Here is an 18,113-nt window from a genome sequence, read left to right on the forward strand (position 1 = left end):
ATGTCTATTAAATATGTTTTATTATCTGTTTTATTTATATATATAATGTCCGGTCTATTATGTACTATTGTTTGATCTGTTTGTATTGGAATTTCCCACATTATCTTCGCGGTCATATTTTCTTTCACCTGAGGTAGTGTCAAGTGTTCTAGCCACCACTGTTTAGAAACTTCTATATTGTGTTTTTTTGCTAGCGCCCAAAATATATATTGTACTAAATTATTGTGTCTCTTTGTATAATAAGTTCCAGCTAATTTTTCGCATCCCGATATTATGTGTTGCACTGTTTCGTCTTTCACTACACATAATCGACATTTACCATCTACTGCTTTCTTTAATATATCTCTTTCATGCTGTCTCGTAACCACCGCTTGATCTTGAATAGAAAATATGGATGATTCTAAAGATGGGGATACTTTCTGTTTATTGAGCCATCTAAATGATTGATTTTTATCTATATTCTCCTTGTCTAAAACTGATCTATAAAACTGGCCGTGCAATGGTTTTGCTTTTATTTTTGTAATTCTGGTCCTAATTATTGCTTCTTTTAATTGTTTGTCTCTATAAATTTCAAACTGATTTAATCCTATTTCCGTTAAGTTAATTTGCGTTTCCTTAACTATTGAATATTTTTCTTTGGTTTTGTCATGATTAAATATAGCTTTGATAATACGATCGGTTTCATTTTCAAGATAATTTTTATATTTAATTATTTGGGTCTTATGCAGAGTTTCTAGACATGTTAATCCTCTACCTCCGTGTTCTAGTGGTAAATAGAGTCTTTCAACTTCAGCTTTCTGTTGTTGTGCTTTTTTCATGGCTAGAATTTTTCTCGTTTTCACGTCTATTTTTCTTAAGTCCGATGTTTTATAATTAATGACTCCGAAAGTGTAAAGTAAAACAGGTACCGCGTATATATTTATTGCTTTGAGTAAGTTTCTTGCATTTAATTGTGAAGACGTTAGGGATTTGACTCGTCGAAAATATTCATGTTGTATTTGTAATCTAATTGTATGATGATCTATTTTTCCTGCTTCATTAATTCCTAAGTATTTGTAGTTTTCATCTGCCTGTAAATGTTTAAATTCTTCACCGCTCAATAACAAGTGTCCATTTCCATAATGTTCCGTTTTTCTCCCAGCTACCATATGAAGAATATTGCATTTATTGAGTCCAAATTCCATTCCTATGTCCCTCGTAAAAATTTCAGTACTATCTATTAAAACTCTAAGATTTATTTCGTTATTAGCATAAATTTTTAAGTCATCCATATACAATAAATGATTAATTACAGTATCGTCCTTTAGCTTGTAACCTTTATTATTATATCTATTGAGGATTTGTGATATTGGATTGATAGCTAAACAAAAAAGAAGGGGAGATAGTGAGTCCCCTTGGAATATACCTCGGCGAATACGAATCGGATCAGTAGTTACTGAGGAATTCAAACCACGAGCTGTCATGACCACATTCCACTTAGGCATTACTATTTTAAGAAAGTCTCCGATAGCAGCTGGGCATTTATAAAACTCCAACACTTTGAATAGCCAGTCATGTGATATACTATCGAAGGCTTTTCGGTAATCGACCCAGGCCATGCTTAAATTTTTCTTATTTCTATGTGCATCTTCCAGTATGGCTTTGTTAATCATTAAATGATCTTTGCACCCACGCGCGCGTTTTTGGCATCCTCTTTGTTCCGGTGCTATTAATTTGTTTATATCACAGTGAGTATACAGTTCGTTAGCTATTATGGAGGTAAAAACTTTGTACATAGTTGGTAAGCACGCTATTGGGCGCCAATTTTTCGGATCCTGTGTATTATCATTTTTTGATATTAAAATTACTTGACCTGTAGTAAACCATTGTTCGATCGGCTCCTGACCTTTTAAAATTTGATTAAATAACTTGGCTATGTATTTGTGTGTGTTTGTTAGTGTCTTTAAATAATAATTTTGAATTTTGTCTAAACCTGGTGTCTTCCAATTCTTAGTTTTTCTAATTGCGTCTTTCACTTTTTCTTCGCATATTTCTTCAAATGAGTGTTGTTCATAATCGTCTGCCGAATTGTGTATGTCGGCGATCCACGGTGCTTCTTTATTATATGTTATAGGATTTGAAAGTATCGATGCCCAGAAATTCTCTATATCTTCTTTTGATGGAATTTTATCAGGTACGTTTTTTTTATTATTGAGTGATCTAAAAAATTTATGTTGGTTTTCAGTAAATTGAGAATTTTGAATTTTCTTTTGGTTTATAGTATCATATCTTAATAGCCTACCGGATTGAGCTTTCAATTTTTGTTTTAATATCTCTACATTATAATCCAAATCTCCTTCATTAATTATCCTGTATTTTTCAAAAAGTCTTCTTTTGATTTTTATCATTTTTCTACTGCTTACACCTGATTTTATTTCTACGAACCATCCTAATTCTTTTCTTATGTCATCTATCCTACGTTTTATTCGTCTTTTCCACGGTGGGTCTATTTTTGGTCTAGATACATCCGGAGGAACATATGCTTTTTGTTGATTTATATGTATTAAAGTTTTAGCTGCCGCATATATTATATTATTTATTTCGCGCAATGATTGATTTGTTTCAAGGATACACGGGAGGTATTTATTTATTTTATTTAGGTTATTTATGAATGTTTTATTAAATTTAGGTTTAGGTAGTAATGCCCTGCTTTCTATTGAGGTTTCTTTGGTTTCAGATAATGTTTGCAAAAATTCAAGAATTAAAGGGTCCAAATCTTGGTTTACTGTTATGTCGGGTGTTTGTGCTTCTTGGTTTATTGTAATGTTTGCTTCTTGTGTGTATGTGTTTTCGTTTTCTACTGGATGAGTAATTTGTGCACTATTTTCAGTTGTATAAGTTCCATCAACTTGTATATTATTTTGTTCGGCAAGTGTTGTTGTATGGATATTAAAAAATGATGACTCGGTTGTTTGTTCCGCCCTACTCTTAATTTCGTTCAGTAGTTCGGTTGAGATACTTTGTCGTTTTAATACCACCATATCAATAAATATTATACACAAATATATATATGTATATATATATATATATATATATATTTATCCCTCAAACAAACAGCCGTCCTCTGAAGACAAAAATGCATTTAAACTGGCGTCCACCTGCTTTTGGCGTCCGAATACTGGACGCCACTTTGATAGTCAGTGGCATTTACGTCCTATTGGTCCTAACAAACCGTAGGACAAATATCGATAGATGCCAAAATATCGCTTAAATGGCTGCAATAATATATTAAAAAGTTCGAGAAGAAATCTTAGCGCAGATGAGGCGCTGCTGTCGCGCGTATATTTACAGTCGTATAACTCGGGGATTTCCTGACTCCGACTCCGCGTATTTGGCGTCCACAACTGCGACGTTGCCAGCTCGTTCGCAACAATAGATCACAATCATAATATTTACCACTGACTGCAATATTCGCCGTAGGAGGTGTACGCGTTGCGTATCATTAGGAGCCCGAGTTTGCTGATGATAAAGCTGCCAAAAATGTTTAGTAAATCCATATCTATACATATAATAAAAAACAATATGGGATTTACATGCCTGAAATAAAACAATTTTAAAGTGAAACTTTTATTACATCGTCTCAAACTTTTTGGTCTGTGTAGCGCATGTCGCGTGACGGTCGGCTGCCGAGTAGGTATAAAGCAGTGTTCGGAAAGTTTCACTTTTACCGTGGTTTCATAAAACCACACAACATTTTTTTTTTTAATTCATTTATTTTATTTTATAATAAAATCGTAGGAAAGTCAAAACTGTACATTGAATATTTTTTTAAAATAATACTTGAGGCGTGATCTACAATCGATATAAAAGCCAAAAATATAGTTTTTAGAATTTTTGTCTGTTTGTCTGTATGTACGTCCGGGATAAACTCAAAAACTCCTGCATGGATTTACTTGAAATTTTGCATGAATATTACTAAGAGGTCGGGCTATAGGCTACATAATATTATCAAGCTATCACCTACGGGGCAGAAGAGTTCGTTTGTTTGGTTGAACGCGCTAATCTCAGAAACTACTAGTACGATTTGATTAATTTGATTCTTTCAGTGTTGGATAGCTCATTTATTGAGGAAGTCCAAAAGCTATATAATATCACGCTAAAGCTAATAGGAGTGGAGCAGTAATGAAAAATGTTACCAAATTGGAGGAAATTTAAGCGACGGTAGTGGGTGAAATTCTTTATAAGCCATAAGATTTAAAGCGAAAAGACCACGAACGTAACTTTCAGTTAATATAACAACATAAATAATATGTTTATATTGAACGGACGTACAATAGCTTTATACGGACGGCCAATAGCTATATACGGACGCTCAATAGCTATATATACGGACGTCCAATTGCTATATTATACGAATGTTCAATTCAAATCTAGTGGGATATTCTCAAAATCTTTCTTCTTCTCTCTAAAAATATTTCTTCCTACTAAATGCCAATAATTCCCATTGATCCCTGGGAAATCTGTGGGGACAAATGGGAATAATCCAATATGGTGCAAGTGATGCAACACGATTGGTAACAGTATTTCCATCATACAGTAGCTTGTTAGTAGCCAAACAGTACTGCCGCAAATAGTGCCGTATTTTTACAATTAAAGTAGTCAGGTTATTGAACGTCCGTATATAGCTATTAGGCGTCCGTATATAGCTATTAGGCGTCCGTATATAGATATTGGACGTCCGTATATAGATATTGGACGTCCGTATATAATATTTGACATCCATATATAATATTGGTTCAGGCCATGGTAGGATACAATCCCGATTTTTATCATACCTATATATACCTATTGACCCACAAATGAAGTTATTACCTACCTACTTGTCTTAAATTTATAAAAAATAGACAAGATAAACATGTACATAATTAAATGCTTGTTATTTTAGCAACTACCTGCGATTTTTCATGTAAAAATTACAGACAGGAGCTTAATTTTCTTTATCTTATTATAAACTACTAGCTGCTCCGCGCGGTTTCACCCCCGTGACTCCACTCCTGTTAGTCGTAGCGTGATGGTAGCCTATAACCTTAATCGATAAATGGTCTGTCTAACACCGAAAGAATTTTTCAAATCGGACCAGTAGTTCCCGAGATTAGCGCGTTCAAACAAACAAACAAACTCTTCAGCTTTATAATATTAGTATAGATTTGTGTACTAAACTTTATCAAAATCCATTGTTACTAATACGTGTAGATAGATTATTTTTTAATGATATAAAAATAATGTGCATCCGTATATGTATAGATCTGACTAAATTGGTATAAATGAAAAGACAAGCGTTAATAAAAGAAAGATATAGTAAACCGAAATCTGGCAACGTCGCACTCACAAATGCCGTTCATGCTATCAATGAGGACGCTAGACAGTCGATGCAATAGGTAAATCACGATCAATATATCCAGGACGCCTATTATTTATGACCATGGTTCGGGGCTCAAAAATGTTGCGGCACGAACGCAAGAAGAATATCGCGAAAAATTTAATTATCCGAAAATGACGTACCCCACGGAGCTGGCTATTGAAAAACTAAGCAATATTCATTAACACATGTTAAAAAAAGCAAGCGAAACTGGGGGACGTCGTAATGATGCACGACGTGCATGACGCCAAAAAGATTGTATGATGTAAATATATATATATATATACCGACCGCTAGTATATATATATATATATATATATATATATATATATATATACTAGCGGTCCGCCTCGGCTTCGCCCGTGGTACATATGAAAAATAGATGTTGGCCGATTCTCAGACTTACCCGATATGCACAGAAAATTTCATGAGAATCGGTCCACCCGTTTCGGAGGAGTATGCAGACTAACATTGTGACACGAGAATTTTATATATAAGACTAGCGGTCCGTCCCGGCTTCGCCCGTGGTACCTACATATGAAAAATAGATGTTGGCCGATTCTCAGACTTACCCGATATGCACAGAAAATTTCATGAGAATCGGTCCACCCGTTTCGGAGGAGTATGCAGACTAACATTGTGACACGAGAATTTTATATATAAGACTAGCGGTCCGTCCCGGCTTCGCCCGTGGTACCTACATATGAAAAATAGATGTTGGCCGATTCTCAGACTTACCCGATATGCACAGAAAATTTCATGAGAATCGGTCCACCCGTTTCGGAGGAGTATGCAGACCATATGCAGACTAACATTGTGACACGAGAATTTTATATATAAGACTAGCGGTCCGCCCCGGCTTCGCCCGTGGTACCTACATATGAAAAATAGATGTTGGCCGATTCTCAGATTTACCCGATATGCACAGAAAATTTCATGAGAATCGGTCCACCCGTTTCGGAGGAGTATGCAGACTATCATTGTGACACGAGAATTTTATATATAAGATAATATCATTATATCATTACTATATCATTTTTCAATGACCATTTTAGTGTTTGTTTTTCAGCGGCTAATTAAAATAATAAATATTTTATTGAATTTTAAAATGTTACGTTTGTTATTGTTAGGTTGTTGTTAGGGCTGATTTTTCAATCGTTGGTTAAAACCTTAGATTACAAAATAAAATGCAGATGGAGCATGTCAATCGTCCGTCGCCCTTGTCAAAGAAAATACGAAATCAAAAACGAATACGTTCCTCCGCTAGTGCTATAGCGATTCTAGTGTCATGCAATACGTCAAAATGGGTTTGATATTTTAGTAAAAAAATGCTGTCTTGTGATATTAAAACGCTGTAAAATTTGTTCCCGAAAACAAACAAAAAGATAAAACATCGTTTTACACGTTTTCTGTACATTATTTGGCTTATTTAATTTTATATACAAATAATAATTTTACATATACGATGGAATTCAAAACTTCAACGTATGCTGCCAGTATTTTGAAAATGAATTTGCCAATTTTAGGGGTAAAACGGTAAAATGGTTAAAAGATCTTCGGGGTAGTGCTGTTGGATTTTTCGATCGTCAATGTGATTATTTCTATAGTGCAATAAAGGTTCATGATCATTATTAGATTATTTTAATAAGCATTATACATTTTTTTAATTACTTTTATAAAAAGCGTCATAGTCGTTTTCGCTCGCGATTTAATTCATGTGAACTCCATGATGGATATGATGAAAATTGAAAATAAAATGTCCCGCATTCTCGATTAATAACTACCGCTATTCGCATTCATATTATGTTTTGAAAAATAAAAACTGTTTTTGAATGTAATTAATTAAAAATTGAATAAAATTATTTTGTCCATATTTAACTTTAGTAGATAGGTGCTTTATGTAAGAAAATAATTTTTGCAATATTATAAAATAATATCATAAACCCGAATTTGTATTAAAATAAAAATTAAAACATGACTGCTTAATGCTTATTTATGTAGCCTACGTCACTACCACCACTACCTTCATAATTCAGATGATTGCAATGACACCTCACAACTCAAAAGTCAAAACGATCCAACAGTTTATACTGCAGGGCGTGTCAAAGAAATATTATACATACATACACTCGAAAAACATAACCCTCTTTCTTCCGTAGTCGGGCAAAAATTTGGGAAATTTTTCAATATCTGGTAACATAATACGCACACAGAAGCACCGTGTTCGTACAGTGCAACGGCGAAATGACAGCACACATAGCTTTATGGAAATGACGAAAAATAATTCGGTTTAGTTCGGCAACGCTCCATCTGTCTTTTATTTTGTAATCTAAGGTTAAAACTTATTCATCGAATAACGTATTAAACTACCATTTCAAAAATGTATTCTAAATGTCCGTATTTGACAGTTTACAGGTGACATTTTAAAATTTTCGTGTAGTACTTTATTGGATGGATAAATTTTAACCAAGGATTTAAAAATCGGCCCTTAGTTTATTGACACACATTTATTACATTTATTACACCAGTGTGAGCCAAGCCTGTTGTATCGAGCCCCCTGCCATTGACTGATAACAGATAACACACACAAACTGCCTCCAATAGCATAGACTACACTATAATATCAAATCCATTCCAATTCAAATGTGAATCATATTATTTGATGCATATATATAAAAAAACTATATTAATACGAATCCGAAATAATAATCACACAAAATTATTTGACATCACTTTTTAAAACGAATTTTTTTCTGTGTTATCTAGTCAGTGCAGTTTTATTAAATATATAACAAACTGTATTTACCGTGATTTTGAATGTACAATTAACTACTATAAGTATTGCTTCTTTTTTTTATTTAAAAACAGGAAAAGGACTAAAATATATGCCTAAATGCAGTATTTTATCTAGGCTAGGTCAAAAAAAAGCTCTACTTATTATTATTACTAGCTGTTGCCCGCGACTTCGTCCGCGATTCGGTCGTTTTTCGTCATTCGTCGTTTAAAAAAAATACGTGACACTTTATTTTTGAATGTTCTTAATTGTCTCTTATAAAATTTAACTACATTAAAATTGAATACTCTGATAAGAAAATCTTAAAATCATCGAAAATCATAGACATCGAATATCTGAGGAAAACATGAATGAATGTGATTTAAATTCTACATTTCTTAGTAATTAAAATAATAATCTAAATTAAATGTAGATTAACAGTTTGAGCGCACCATTATAGAATATGTACCTAAGTAATAAATTACGTTAGTTTACATAGTAACTTTACTAAAAACACGATGACTTTCTTTCGCGCTCGGTACCACAAACTAAACATGTTTGTGGTACGTGGCCCGCGTCACTTTACCCCCCACGAGTTCCCCTCCGTTGCTATGCGAAAATACATTCGTCGCCCTACTGTAGGAAAAATTGTAATACTGCGGCCTGGGCGTTATAACACGCTCAGGGAATTCCTGAGTGCTGATAGACTTCCGTCTATCGGCATTTATACCAATTTTATATTAATATCACCATCTTGAGGAAAAGCTTCTAATGTCGATTTAAAACGCATATATACGGATTAACCTGATGAATTAACATGTTCTAAAATTGTGAAATGAGTTCAGTTTTAAATTCGAGAAATATTGATTTCTTGTATTCGATTATTCGTCGTAGTCGAATACAAAATATATTTAAAGAAACTTAGGTTGGCCTTCAGGCAAAAGGGATCCTATCAAATGATAAACTTGACCTTGTATCTTAAAAGTAAGAATGAAAGGAGCATCTGATAATTGTTGAGCACCAAAGGATCATTTAAAACGCAATACTATAAGAGCTAATATTGTCTAAGAACTGTTTAGATTGCACATGTTCCTCTAAAACTTAAAAGTAGTGATTTCAAAGGTTCCGGCGTATCTTCAAACGAAAGCCGACTCCTTACTCCACTTTAAAGCATTACAAAAAGAACATACTACGTTAATATCGCCTATACAGAAGATGATCTGTAATCAATTGTGAGGTTATAAGCAAACCCACTTTTATATTATTTTGTCGGACCACACCACCGAATTTGTAGATTGATCTTCTATGTTTACCTCTAAGTCATTCAGACTATGTCGAAATCTGTCTGCAATAAGACGGGCCTCTCGCTATTCGTCCGTTTAAAGAGACCAATAGTTTCAATTCTTAATCTTTCATTAAACAAACTTATTAATCGTTCTTGTCTCAAATAATGGTAATATTCGCGTCCCTACTCTAGTCATTGCTTATGCTCATGTTCATCTTCGAGAGATCGAATAATATTATGGTGCACCCTATTATTTGTCAAACGGTCTTCATATTGAGTAAAAGTTTCAGAATTCTCGAGATAAAATATGACGATCGTGATCAGCTGTGAGACGTAATTCCCTCTCAGTGAGGGTTTCGGTCTCACGGGATAGTACAATATGCCATTTGCGATCAGCTGTGAGACGTTATATATACCCTCAGTGAAGGTTTCGGTCTCACAGGATAGTACATGCCGTTCGCGGTCAGCTGTGAGCCGCAATTCTCGTTGTGAAGCGGTTTCAGGTTCGGCATAACACATGTTGTTTTCGGTCAATAGTAAGCCTCTTATCTCTAACGATCCTTGAGAACTCTTATTTCTCATTTTCTTAACTTTGCTCGAATTTCGATATATAAAGATTTTTTAGGTGGCACTGATGCGGGTGAATAAAAATTAAAACGGACTAAGAGTGTTATAATCTCAATCATCATCATCAATACATATAATAAAATTGTGGAAAAGTGATGTCTGTACAATTAAAATATGTAGAAAAAAATTAGCAGGTGTTATTATTATCAAGAAATCGAGAGAAACCATTTATTTCTCTTAAAAGCTCCCCCCCTCCCACTTCCCGAACTCCGATTGACCGTAATTTATTTTTCCTTACCTTTTTATCATATCCTTTTCTAATGGGTTTCATCCTACTGCGATTTTTTTTTGTTTCAAAAATTATCTACCCTGGTGTATAGGTAAATTTTCCACATAAAATGTCCTTTAAATTATGTCGTATTATATTTTTAACCCCCGACGCAAAAAGACTGGTGTTATGTGTTTGACCGCTATGTATTTCTGTGTGTGTGTGTGTGTCTGTCTATGGCACCGTAGCTGGCTAACAGGTAAACCGAATTAGATGCGGTTTTTTTTGTTAGGCAGAATATTTTCCGACGCTGGTTCTTAGATAAAGTGTATCAAAATTGGTTCATCCACTTATTATACCTACATAGGGGTAAAAGTGGGAATGAAAAAAATGAAAGTTATAATTTATTTTTAAAGATCGTCGGGAAGTTTATGAAATTATTTATTCCTTTTTCTATACACTTTTCTTCGTCTAAACGGTTTAGTTACGTGCTCTCTCTCTCTTCAGCCTTTAGTTACGTGCGTGAGACAGGAAAGATCTAATTTGGATTTGTTTCTGGATTTGATAAAAACTGAGTATCGATTAAGCTGATCAGTGGCTACTGGCTACACCATAGATTATTAAAAACATCCGTTTAAGAAAGGAAGGAAATAGAATTTGCTCCTCTCCCCCCCCCTGGTTCCTAAAAAATAATATGACATAATTTAAAAGAAATTTTACGTAGAATTAGTTAGGCATTTCTTTTTTGATTTTCGATATTATATACTAATCATAATTTTTAATTACAATATGTAGTAACTATTTGGTATAGGTTAGGCATTTCATTTCTTGATTTTCTTTAATAATTTGGTACGTAAGTTTTTTAGCTCAGTTTAGTAAGAAATTTTAATAACAATTCTTTTAATTATTTATGGTAGTACAACAGTTACTACAGTATGGTTGTACGTATTTACTCAATAATTGTATGTTAAGTAGTAATTCAGCATGGGCGTAGCCACGGTGGGGCTGGGTGGGGCGCTTACCCTGGCTTTGATCTGGTAGGTACTAATTGTGAAGGGGAGTGGGCGTGGGCGTGGGATTGGGACTGAACGTGGCATATGGCGTGGGAGTGCGAGTGGGCGCGGGAGTGGGAGCATGAAAATAAAAATGATTTTTTATTGTTGCCCCACCCTGAGCCCATGGTCATAGGTCCCATAGTCACTATTCCACGCGAACGAAGTCGCGGGGACAGCTAGTAGACAAATATAATCAGAAAGCTTTGAACTCCTAAGCTCAACCATAAAAGATAGACATTTATGATGTCGGGAGATATTTTTTATATAATATGGAGAACATTTCTTTCATACTTGATTTCTGTGTAGCTTTAACCATTAAGATACACGCATTAAGAACGCACACGCGACGAAAGCTTAAAAATGGAGTTGCTGCTCTGCTCACGAATATGAAAAATAATTGTACCAAGTTTCGTTTAAATCCGTCGAGTAGTTTTTGTTTCTATAACGGTTATACAGACAGACAGACGGACAAACATTTTTGACGTCGATGTCGATCTCTAATCACCTCGTGATAGTTATTTAGGAAATATATTTCATGTGCAGAATTGACCTCTACAGATTTAATATAAGTAGGTATACATATATTTAGATTCCAATTTCCATGTAACGTTAAATTCGACTATATAATAACTAACAGACAACGCAGGTTACTCTCGTTTCCGTAAGTTGAGGCGGCTACATATTCGGTCCTAATAACATGACTTTTTGTGAACGAAACGACAGCGCGGTTTAATTCGATGGCAACACCATCAGAAAAAAGGAAATATTTTTAACTTTGAAATAATATAATGATTTACACTATTAATACTATTTTAACATTAACACAAAATATAAGACTGTGAGTGTGTAAAAATAAATCCAGCTAGTTTCACATCACACTTATGTTTATAATTAGGTATACAACATGAAAATATATTAATTACCAAGCAATAATCATACAGATAAATACTGAACAAAAGTATTAACAGTCAAAGTATATTTTTACTAACAACATGTAAATGATGAAGGAATAATAATTATCAACGAACTAACCTTTTTGTATTAGAGTCCCGCCTCGTGATCGAATTATTAAAACACGAAGATTTTTAAAAATGTAACCAATGAACACAATCAATATTAGATTAACTGTAATGGTGTCTAGTTTGACTTAAAATAATATACATCTACCCTCACTTTTAAAAATGTAGTATATTCACACGAATTATATAAGCGCACCTTATAGGGAAGGGAGGATTTATTATGGATTAAAGAGTTAAATAAATAAATAACATAATTATATTTAAATTATTAATTTTTAACATTGTGTTCAGTAGTGTTAACATGTAAATTGATTTGATTTTTACGAAATCTCATAGATGGCGCTGAATCAAATTTGTCTTTATAGTACTAAGATTCATTAAACAGTTTCTCTGCCCAAATTACGTAAATGACGTAGTTTTTATAGTGTAAAGCTAGATAATAGCATGGCTTACTCAAAAACAACATTTAAACATGAGTCTTTAGATTGTACGCTGTCGTAGTACACGGAATACGTAAGAAAAGTAAAGGTTCACAGCTCCTCCCCCGGAGGTGATAGCATGATAATATGTTTAAAAAAACCTCACACGACCTGTTAGTAATATTCATGCAAAATTTGAAGTCAATCTATGCAGTACTTTTCGAGATTAGCTCGGACAAACATACAGACAAACAGACAAACAGACAAACAGACAAACAGACAAACAGACAAAAATTCTAAAAACTATATTTTTGGCTTCTATATCGATTATAGATCATGGATTATGTATTCTTTTAAAAAAATATTCAATGTACAGTTTTGACTTTCCTACGATTTTATTATATGTATAGATTTTATTTAATATTTTATTGGTCTCAAACAGAATTCACATTTATAATCTTACTAATATACCTCGACAATTATTCCCAATTGTTTTTTTATTAATAAATTACAGCCACTTTTATTTCTTCTTTAATTTATAACACAGATTTTTGAAACTAAGAATGAATTTTCACAACAAAATGGCTTAAACCCGATCACACAATAATTTTATGACACAATACAGATTTACCTTACAATAACCAACTAAAGAATATGAAATACATTTTATAAAAGTAATACTTTAAACAGCTTAAAAGCGATTCTTTTGTAGCCCATGGCATTGTCGAGGACCACTCAACAAAATTGTAAGATATTTTATGAAAGGGCTTTATAAGATCAAAATTGTTATAAGATTTCTTTCTGAATTCGTATGGGTTTTCTGAGAAAATTGTTTAAATTTCATAAAAATCACTACGACAAAATTTTCACAATAGTAAGTCACTTGTGATGTGGATGGACCTTTTAAGATAGGTTTGTTCTAGAAAAAAAATATAGAAATAATATATTTAAAACGCTTTCATAAGATATGTATTGAACTCTTAAAAGCAACACAAATTATTTCTGCCTCGTAAATTATGTTTTCCTCTTGAGAAATTTGCTTGATGGTAGAAATTTTATAATGTGTATGACATGCGTTGATAAGCCATTATAAATATTACGTTATATCAAAATACATTTGTATTTGCATAGCCGAATACACATTGTCATCAAAGAACACAACAATCCTCTTCAACTAACGTATATCATGCTTCACTTCACTCAAAGAAAAGGACGAAGATTCAATACCGTACTCTTGAAACAATACATTCTTTTGAACAGCAGCCGTACGCTTAACATCAATAAAAAGCGTATAAATCCGACCCCCTTCGTAAATCTATATAAAAAGTTCACAACTCAAGGACAAATTCACTTTTCCTGTTGTCGGAGAGACTTGTGACGTAATGTTATTGCTTTTTAAACGCCCCAGAAGGCGTTATTCAGTCACAATTTTAGAGTTCCCCATAAAATATAATAATACGAGAAGCGCGCATATTGAGAATGGCATGATTTGGCACGTTCCGGTTGCGCTCGAACTCGGCTTATGCAGTTTGATGTAGTTCATATCAAGTATATGTTATAGCTAGAATATTCATAGTTTGTCAAATTCATCGTTTTTAATTCCGTAATCCTTTCCCATTGGTACTATAATAATATGATTAAACTGATATGCTTACGAATGTTTTCTTAAATATTTCTTAGTAAGTAAATCATTATTTCTATAAAATTGTGTATCAAACAACATTAAATACGAATAATTATTGTTAACTAAATCACTTCACATTATCAATGACCTAATTATAACAGGTTTATAACAGAAATAAATCGTAAATAAATAAATAGTGTCATAATCAAACAAGCTATTTACCAGCCTATTGGATACATATGTAGTTGAATTCCACCCAATACTGATGCTCTTCATCTGCCGCCATGACGCAATTTCCGTCTTATTTAGCTCATGCCTTTGACTTTCTTTTACATGAAATATAAATATGTTTCATAAAGTATTTATCTTACGAAGTCTAGCGTTTATAATAAGAAAACTTTTAGAAAATTACAGCCTTATTTCTCCTTAAATCGTGTACTACGTGATTTACGCAAACTTATAGTGTAATAAAAGATAATTCTACATGAGTAAAGTTTACTGAAGGAATCTCCGTTTTTTTAAGTAATATATTAGACGTTATTTTTCATAAAGTGACCATAATAAATCAGCTCACGAAAATTCTTTTTCTTCCATGATATTATGTTTTGTACCTGTTCGTTCGTTTGTCCTTTTTTCGTAGATTTTTGCAGAGGTTTTGGCTTTACAATATATCTGTAAATGATTGTAGTAGTTGATAATTTTTTTTTTTGTTCGATATATTTTTATCCTTGAATATTTTATACGCAAAATTATGAATGAGTACTCGAATTTAGTAGTTAATTTAAGTCGATAATAGAGCATGTTACCCAAAAAAGACTTCAATTTATTGAATTTATTTTTTAATTATATTCCAAATTTACATAAAATATACTCACCAAGTTATTGTATTTAATACCAAAGTCGTATTTCACAGAGCCATTAAAATATATTTTCTTTCTTTATATAAAGCAGAGCAAAACGAATCGTTATCACGTAGACCATTATTCTTTTCAACGCTGCACTTTATTCAACAAAACCACAGCAAGACTAGAATTATGAAAATACGGTTAAAATTCACTAGGAATATGTTTTTGTAATATACTCTGTAAATGTTAAATTTTTCACAATTTGTGAAGAGGTCGTCGCTCTGATTTTTGAATGAATCAACTGCATTTATTTAATTGGAGTAGAGAAACAACATGCCGTGATGGAGGCTCTATCTTTTTTATATGATAATATACCTAAGTATTTTTTTTAAATATAAACATAGTAATAAATTCATCAAAAAACTAAGAACTATTGAACCCTATTCAAAGATAAGTAACAAATTATATTAAATCAGAAAAAAATGTTACAAAAATGTTTTTTTAAGTCTGTATACTAACGCATTATATTTCAACATTTCCTTGAACATTATAATTATTTTTGAACAAAAACGAAACCGTCTTCAAATTGTTTACATAAAACAATGGGACCACATGGAAGGCAATAATATAAAATAAAACAGCTTTCAAATCAAAAAAGTAGAGACTATTTTTATCGCTAAACAAGTACAAGTATAATCTAAATTCTTCTTTGGGATTCGTGAGAATTAAGGGAATAAGTAAAAGCTACCTGACCTTAGTACAAAGTCGTTAAGTCGTAGCAATTAGATCGGCTCCTACAAAAGGCTAGAAAGGGATTGAGTAATTTTGGATGTATTTTTGGACAAAACATCTGGGTGATGTTAATATGGTATGAAGTTTACTTCATAAACGATATTGCAGTGATAAAAAAATATTGTCTCGGTTGATTATTAATTGCAGTGATATAAATAAGGTGAGATTTGTAAAAGCTTGACTGACTGTCTGCTTCTTTCGTAGCGAAATAAATCTTTTTTATTAAAATTGATTTTAATAAAAAAAAGTTATATAGTTCAAAAGTATGAAGTCAAATACAAAACTACATTTATTTCTAAATCGATCCTATAGGTAGGTAGAATATACAAAAGAAAAAAAGCATTGAACTAATTTTATTATATTTTAACGTACATGTAGGTTTGTAGGTACTTTTTTCTGATAACTTCTATACAGGGTGTCCCACTGTTGGTATACTAAGCTCAAAGGAGGTTATAGTATTGCATACGCTGAGTACGTAAAAAATACTTATAAAATTCCGGACGCATTTTTTTCTGAAATAGATGAATTCTTAAAAGTCTATGTGTACACCCATAACAAGCAACCCGCCCAACTTTGCCACCAGCACGTGAGCTATCGTTTAAGATTATGTTTTCATAGACAAAATGCTCACATTAGAGAAGCGGTATATGCCGGCTGCGCGAAGCTAGAGAAGAAAACATGAATTTTCAGGAAAAATTTAGCAAAAAATTTTTGATGTAATTTTGTTGTTTGAGTATTTTTTACGTGATCAGTGTATGCAAAACTACAAGTCTCTTCGCGCTTAGTATACCAATAGTGTGACACCCTGTATATTTTCTTATTTTTATTGTTGTATGTATGCGTATGTGTGTTTTACGTATACATACATCATCGACCACTAATAAGAATGAAATATTTTTATATTAGTCTTTCTTCAACCCAAAAAAAATACGAATTCCAAATTTTTTAGCCAAGGTTGCATGACTGAATTAAATCCAGACGAAACAAAAAGCAAACGGAAAACTTAAAAGCATCATAGGAAAGGAATGTATGTTACAGCTACTGTTTAATTGCGTTGGTGTCGGTCCAAGAGCCGGGGACGTAGATAGCCCAGATCTAGATTAGCCTGTAGCTTTTCTAATTGTTTGTAATATACAGGGTGTCCCACTGTTGGTATACTAAGCTCAAAGGAGGTTATAGTTTTGCATACGCTGAGTACGTAAAAAATACTAATAAAATTCCAGACGCATTTTTTTTCAAATAGATGAATTCTTAAAACTCTATGTTGTACACCCATAACAAGCAACCCGCCCAACTTTGCCACCCGCATGTCAGGTATCGTTTAAGATTATGTTTTCATAGACAAAATGCTCACATTAGAGAAGCGGTATATGCCGGCTGCGCGAAGCTAGAGAAGAAAACATGGATTTTCAGGAAAAATTTAGCAAAAAAATTTTGACGTAAATTTGTTGTTTAAGTATTTTTTACGTGATCAGTGTATGCATAACTACAAGGCCCTTCGCGCTTAGTATACCAATAGTGGGACACCCTGTATACCAGTAAATGTGGTGGTAATTTTTCTTCCTTAATATTTTTTACATTATTATTACTTGTTAGATCGATGAAAAATAATAAAAACATCGTAGATTACCAGAACCCACACAGAATCAATGGTTTCGATCTTTTTTAATGACCAGTTTTGTTAAAGATAAATTAGGTAAATCTTTTCTTTATAATAAATAAATTCTATAATTTCTTTGTGAACCGCTCCGCATCCACGGTAAATACAAATATTTACTTTATATTAATTTATGTTAAATAGGAACGCAGTGACCGATATAAGGACACGAGAAACATACAGAATATCAATTTATACAGTGTTAGTTGCCATACTCTTTGCAAAAGGTCTTTTCACGAAAATGCTTGTGTATATTCGGTAGGTATGAGAATACATCCATTTTTTTTTATAAGATATGGGTGTCCTGACAGTACAACGTTTGCCGAGTTAGATAGAATTTATTTGTATTTAAATATCTCAAAATCGATCCAGTACTAAGCATCAATGTATGCATTTAGATCTGACCGCTAA

The sequence above is a fragment of the Colias philodice genome, chromosome 5, assembly GCF_061535455.1.
Source record: "Colias philodice isolate Cphi_HAF_F1 chromosome 5, ilColPhil1 Martin Lab GWU primary, whole genome shotgun sequence".
Taxonomy (NCBI): domain Eukaryota; kingdom Metazoa; phylum Arthropoda; class Insecta; order Lepidoptera; family Pieridae; genus Colias; species Colias philodice.